Source organism: Cyclopterus lumpus, chromosome 18, assembly GCF_009769545.1.
Source record: "Cyclopterus lumpus isolate fCycLum1 chromosome 18, fCycLum1.pri, whole genome shotgun sequence".
Lineage (NCBI taxonomy): Eukaryota > Metazoa > Chordata > Actinopteri > Perciformes > Cyclopteridae > Cyclopterus > Cyclopterus lumpus.
In genome coordinates, this window is record NC_046983.1 from 12,479,508 (window position 1) to 12,486,593 (window position 7,086).

The 7,086-nt window shown below is 41.6% G+C and overlaps 1 long non-coding RNA gene across 2 annotated transcripts; it reads right to left on the reverse strand.

Annotated features, from left to right (window-relative positions):
• Window positions 1–2,844: 2,844 nt before the first annotated feature.
• Window positions 2,845–6,806, reverse strand: LOC117747900. 2 transcript variants are annotated; one of them, XR_004611499.1, is made up of 3 exons: window positions 6,698–6,806; window positions 3,910–4,085; window positions 2,845–2,882 (listed from the first exon to the last, which is right to left on the reverse strand). It is a non-coding gene; the product is annotated as an uncharacterized LOC117747900 (long non-coding RNA). The 2 variants fall into 2 exon arrangements; XR_004611498.1 differs by lacking the exon at window positions 2,845–2,882 and having other exon boundaries at window positions 3,375–4,085.
• Window positions 6,807–7,086: the final 280 nt, after the last annotated feature.

Consider the following 7,086-nt stretch of genomic DNA (forward strand, 5'->3'; position numbering starts at 1 on the left):
TTTTTACCCGAAACTATCTCATTTGTATCCTTAGCATGAGTATGGCAGATTATGTCATGTTTACAACAACACTGACATGTATGATAAAAAGTAATAGTACTAATAAAATAAAATATATATTGGACAAATATGAGAAAATAATTAAAACGTCTCTCTTTGCGTCTTACGTGACTAAGCACGTGACCAGGCCCTTCAGTAATTGCCATAGCAACGACCCGCCGAGGCTATAAAAATAGTCGAACGTTGATATTCGTCCCTTTTGCATTTTGACTTCGACACGAGCTTAAACCCTCTTGTTGACCCAAACTGTAAAGCTAACCCTTTGATATTTTGACTGCTAGCTAAAAGCTACTCTTGAATCTCTTTGGATAACAACTACTGACTTCCCTCTATCGCGGACCCCCGACAAGCCGGAGAATGGACGACAACTGGCTGCTGCAACAGCTGCTGCACAACCTTCGGGGTAAGTTTTATATTTATTTTAGCATTTTTCTTATTGATTCATCCCTTAAAACCGTTTAAAGCGTTCTCAGTTGAGAAATTGGTGAAACCTTTTGAGTTTAAAGTGCACTATGTTTGATATTACTGTTAAACGGTGAAGCCTCTTGTGTGTTGGTGCCTTCGTGGCACTAAGCTAGCTAGCTAGTTATTACTAGTTAGCTACATTATTTGAGTGCCGGAATGTCTTAAAAGTCGCGGGATATCTGTGGTATGCGTTAACAATTACTGTAGAGGTTTAAAAACACTGTTATGGTATTTAGAGGGCATCAAATATGACATATTTGACCTTGAAATGTCTAAAAAAAGATGGCGCCTGAAGGGCTTGTCATTGAGTTCTAATTCTTAATTCTGAAATATAATCATGCGACAAGTGACGTCATCGCACCAGGTGTGTTAGAGTCGCACATAATTGCGAACATGATTTGATTTGTTTTGACTGTTGAAACGTGACTTATTGAACAAACATCTGCTCCTTTTACTTCATTTTATTCCATAAACTATTTCTTTAACATGTAACCTTTGCTAACAGAGGCAAAGCTGCACTATGTTTGATATTACTGTTAAACGGTGAAGCCTCTTGTGTGTTGGTGCCTTCGTGACACATGTAGTCCTAGTTAGTTTATAGATATGCTGTCGTTTTTAAAATGTAACCTTTGATTATTGCTCAATGTAATCCAGAAATATATCATGTCATGAGGAATCCTGTTTAAATGTTTCCCTGCAGCTATTGGCGACTTCCCTGGAGGTCCTCAGGACGGCCCCCCTGAACCCATCCGAATCGACTACGGAGGTAAAATCAGAGCAAGGCACAATTAAAGGTTTATATAGGGGGACAGTGAGAAGATATGAAACATTGTTTAGTCTGGAAGGTGTGGCTCACCAGTCTAAACAGTTGGTTAATTGAGCTGATAACTGATTGATTAGCAGCTGGAATCTGAATCCATTTGTGCTCAATGTAATCCAGAAATATTTCATGTCATGAGGAATCCTGTTTAAATGTTTCCCTGCAGGTGGCGACTTCGCTGGAGTTCCTCAGCGCGGCCCCCCTGAACCCATCCGAATCGACTACGGAGGTAAAATCAGAGCAAGGCACAATTAAAGGTTTATATAGGGGGACAGTGAGAAGATATGAAACATTGTTTAGTCTGGAAGGTGTGGCTCACGAGTCTAAACAGTTGGTTAGTTGAGCTGCTAACTGATTGATTAGCAGCTGGAATCTGAATCCATTATTGCTCAATGTAATCCAGAAATATTTCATGTCATGAGGAATCCTTAAATGTTTCCCTGCAGGTGGAGACTTCGCTGGAGTTCCTGCACAGCTTGGCCCCCATGACGCCATCAGGTATGTCCCTGAAGGTAATGTCATGCAAGATGAGTTACACAATGCGCTTTTGGGTTTGTTTTTTTCCTTGCCTAACTTTGATTCAGATTTGGACGACCGCCTCCGACTCGCCCGACTCCGACTGGCCCGGTCCCGTGTCCGAATCGCCCGACTCCGACTCATCCGACTCCCTCGACTGAGGCTGGCCAGCTTCCAACGGGCCCGACTGCGAACGCTCCGCAGGTAAGTAATCAGGTAAGTAATCAGGTAAGTTATACAGTTGTCATTTTAAACTTACACTTACATTACTGTTTAAAGTACTGTTTTCCGTTTGTCTTTATTTTATATTGTATATTCTACTGTAAATGTAATGTTTTAATTCTTGCACTGTGTTGATTGTTGTTGATTGTTTAATGTTATTGTCCAATGTTGCACCACCCACCTTGACAAATTCCTGTAGTTATCAGTAGATGGATAGATAGATAGATAGTTAGATACTTTATTCATCCACAGGGGGACATTTAGTTGTAGAAGCAGCAAGCAAGGTTACAGAGTAAACATAAAATATTAATATCAAGTATGAAAAAATGCACACTATATACAATACAATGCAAGGTTTATTGATGTTCAATTTGAGGAGGATCTGGCCAGAGGTGATTATATTATAAAGTCTTATAGAAGTTGGCAGGAATATTCTCCTGTATCTGTCCTTGCTTTTTCCTTTCCTGCTGGCCATCCTCCCTTTTGGTGTGGAACGTCCTGTAGAAGCTCCAGTCCCTCAGAAACCAGAAGAGTACCAGGAGGAGCAGGGAAGAGGACTCCTCGCCCGACTCCCCCGACTGCCTTCCCTTGCGTCTGGCGGGGTTGGCTGGTCGGAGTGGTTATTACTAACGTTAAGAAAAGTCTCCAAGTCTTTTATTCAGGTATCAATTGCTGTGACACAAGAAGCAACATCCAGGATCTCCTTGACGACGACGAAGATGACGAGGAGGGAGGACCACAGGACCAGATGAGATGGATGGAGGACTACAGGACCAGATGGAGAGCGGCGGTTGCCTTTCTGTTAGTGGGCGGAGTAAGTAATCCTTCACTATGACTACAGAAGTATCATTAATACGATTCCATCATTGGAGGCCAGATTCAACACACTAATGTAAATGTTGTGTAGTTCAGTTCAAAATAATTAATCTCTTGTGTTTGTGACAGGACCCCCTTGCCCGTCCACCCAAACCCCGACACCACCCGCCCCGCCCGCCAGCTGAGAGGACGAGGGGCGTCCCGTTCCCACCGGCACAGAGGACGTAGTTTGTCCCCGTCTGCTTCTTGTGCTGGTGGGTTCGGGAAGCTCCTCACACACGCAGGAAGCAGCTGTTTGCATCTGCTCACCAATCCAGAAGGAGACGGAAGCTTCAGGCTGAACAAGATTCATAATTATTCTCAAAGCTTTAAAGTATTTAATTTGTCACATATAATACTGTATCTTCATGTAAACTGTGTACAGTATTTATAATGTTATCTCCTGAAGAGTTGAATGAATAAATGTACCACAAAATCTCAATATGTCTTTTTATTATTAAAAACTACTGGGTCAGCAAACACCACGTTATGATATTCATATTGGGTTATAAATCAGAACTTTAATGGTTGATTCTTTTATACACTACAATGTTATAGTTTTTATATTTCCCTTTTGGGTAGTTGATTCATAATAATTAGCGTAAGTTTTTACGCCAGTGCTCTCATTTTTCATCTTCATAACGAGTAAACAATTCCACCAAAAATTATTTTTCTGTTTTGTGTTTTGGCAAAAAGTTGTAGCTTTTTTAAATTGCCACAAAGATATTTTGTCGTACAAAACATGAAACAAATCAAAAACGGCATCAAGTCAACGTGTCATGTCCGTTGACCACCAGCAATAACAAATACCAACATATATCTTCACTCTAAATAATATATTTATATTATACGTGGATATATATTATATATGTATATGAAAATGATGCTTTTACTACCAAACTCCTCACTGGATGGAGAACATTGAAACCAAACCAATGAACAGACAGCATGGAGGAGGACGTGTCCACGACCTTTGGAGCTCCAGCAGCATGAAAGATGTCCTCTGGAGTCTGAGGACAGGAGACTCTGAGCCGGCATCTCGTCCACCAGCTCCTGAAGAGACGTCTGGAAGCTGCTCGTCTCCCACAGCAGGACAACGGGCTCAGCCTTCTGGACTCTGTAGATAACGTGGCATGTTGGTTCCAACCTGTAGAATGAATCAAATGGAGACTTTAAACGTCCCGTTCATCTTCGGGCCGACGGGCTTTCTGCACAAACAACTCCTGTATCACATCAAAAAAACAAAAATAAACCGGAGCATGATGACTACAATAATAATGTATTTGACATGAACACTGATTCTGCTGTTGTTGCGCTCGAGGCTTTGACTAGAAACACAATGATCAGAGATGAACATGTGACGTCTTGTTTCTAAATGTGTCAGGTGACCAGGAACCAGGAAGGTTCCACGTTGTCATCACATGACTGACTCTTGAGCTACAAGAGTCAGAAGCATGAAGAGATCCGATCAGTCGTCAAAGAGCAGAAACTAACGGCAACATGAGTCAGTTAAAGACCGCGTAGCAGCTAAAAGGGACGGATCACTTCCTGTAGCTCCTCTTGGATTGATCGACTGATTGATCAATTGTTAATATTACAAACTGTGGAGAGTGTCCTGTGTGTTTCAGAGTTTTGTATGTTTTATAAACTACTGTCTTAACTTCCCTCTGATAATTAAAGTATTAACTGTATACAGTATATACTTATCTTTATAACATATGTTTTTTGCTGCTAGTTTACAGAAAATGATTTAATACTTGGATGATGGATGTCAATCTAAATATATTTTTAGGATGCTAAATTTAGCATTTTATGCATTTAACTGTAAAGACGTTCTTATACAGTATGACCTTTATTTAACCAGGTAAAATCAAGTGAGAACCAATTCTCATTTACAATGATGACCTGGCCAAGAGGCAGTAGCACATTCCACACAAGTGACACAAACAGCACAGATACAATACAGTATGACAAACACATGAGAAAATGGATACAAACAACATAGGTAAATTAATAAACACCATGTACAAAATAAAAAGGCGGATTACTGGATGCTCTTTGTAAAAATAGAAGAGAGAGAGAGAAGTGAGGGGTGGTCAGCAATTAAAATGAATGAAAGGCGTTATGACCAAACACAGTACGGACTTTTGGAATGATGAGCCTGATGAAGTCACTGGATCTTAAACAGCGATCGCTGTCAGAAATGTGTAGAAGATTTGAGAGGTAGCGAGGGGTCATTCCCAAAATGGATTTGTAGACCACGAGCAGCCAGTGTTGTAGCCGCCTGGTATGAAGGGAGGGCCAATCCACCAATCTGTACAGATCACAGTGGTGGGTGGTGGAGGGTGCTGTGAAGGAGGCCATGTTTCGATACAGGAAACCCAGTCTAGCTTTGACTTTAGCCAGAAGGCTATTGATGTGTATGTTAAAGATTTAAGTCAATGAAGTGTATTAGTTGTTTATGTACCAGTTTCTCTATGACTTTGGCCAGACAGGGCAAGATGGAAATCGGCCTGTAGCAGTTTGGGTCAGAGCCAGAGCCTCCTTTAAAGAGGGGGAGAATTGTAGCCGATTTCCAGTCAAGGGGGAAAACAGATCAATGAAATGACAGGTTAAACAGTCTTGTAATAGGGGAAGCAATAATATGGAGCAGTTTTATTTTGGCCTTCACGAAGATGAGGTGGACAAGGAAGTCCTTTATGAAAGTTGTATCTGATCTCACTGAAGAACGGATTATGAATATTAGCCTCCTTGAGACTTTGATGTAACAGCTTTGTACATGTCGATCATTCAAGTGTTTAAGGAGGCCCTCCGTGTTTTGTAAATGTCATTTTGAACCTTATTTGTTGTCAGTACCTGAAAGAAGTGGACAGATGCGGCTCCACTGACCGTGAGCGTCTTTCAGTCACATTTACAAATATATGAACCCAATAGAGTAGCTGAAATCACCATTCAATTGGCAGCTTGCACATTGACTGCAGGTTGTTTTTCATATTTAATGTTAGCATTCTTTACACACACACACACACACACAGGTGTGATGTTCACGGTGAGAATGGCGCCACCTAGCGAGCATAGATATGCATGACACAGGCGAGTAAGCAGACAGCATATAAGGGATACATGTGTGGAAGCGGGCGGAGAATGAAGGCTCGGGAACCTACACCAAGTTGTCGTTCATCTGGTGTTTAACCAGAAACAGAAACACTACAATAGGTAAGGTAGATATATGATTCTACCGATGTATAGCAGCTTGGAGAAAGAGCGCATTTCCTCTTCACCCCCCGTGTGCTTTTCATTTGCCATCGCAATTCATCCCGGGACGGGCCCTGCTTATAACACCGTACAAATGCGGCGTTTACAGCTATTTGTCCCTGTGTTCCTGAACGTGTCACAGGAACGTGGGTGTGGCCAATTACTGGATGCAGAGCACCTGTTCCTGGAGCACCTGGGGGATAAAAGCCCTACTCCAGGATGGCGCTCCCCTCGCTTTGTTCGGCTCATACCTGGTTAGGGCTTTATTGGTTTACACCCCGCACTTCATCATGCTCACGCATTCACATTACAGATGTTACTGACTAACACACTTCACAATTGTACTCTTTCCTTTACTTAACTATATTAAACACCTTTACTTGACTATCATTCACTGTGTCCTTTCCCATATTTGTCATTGCCTCAGAGCCGGTTGTGACAATACTCATTCAATACAAATACAAATAGCCCCTATATACTACTGCAGTGTGTGCATGGCCCTACCTTTACTTGTAAATGAAGTCCATTCGTCTATCCGCCTGAACAAACATCTCCGTGCACTTTGTCCTCCTTATCTTCTTTTAGTTTTAAAAGTGTAGAAGAAGAGCAATGGCAGAACAAGCGTAACCCGTGGGCTCTCACACGCCCCCTTCCTTGAGGAAGAGGTACTGTTAGCCTGCCCTCTGCTTTTTCACTGCGGTTTTGTGTCAATCAGCACGGCTAAATAGGTTCTACACATACGTGACATATACTACACATGGATAGATATATTCTATGGAAAGAAAGGACTGTGATAAAAATACAAATATTACAGTTGTGACAAACAATGAGAAAGCAAAAGGCATGCACCTAACCCAGTTTATGAGGGATTGCACAATCTGAGATGAATAGTT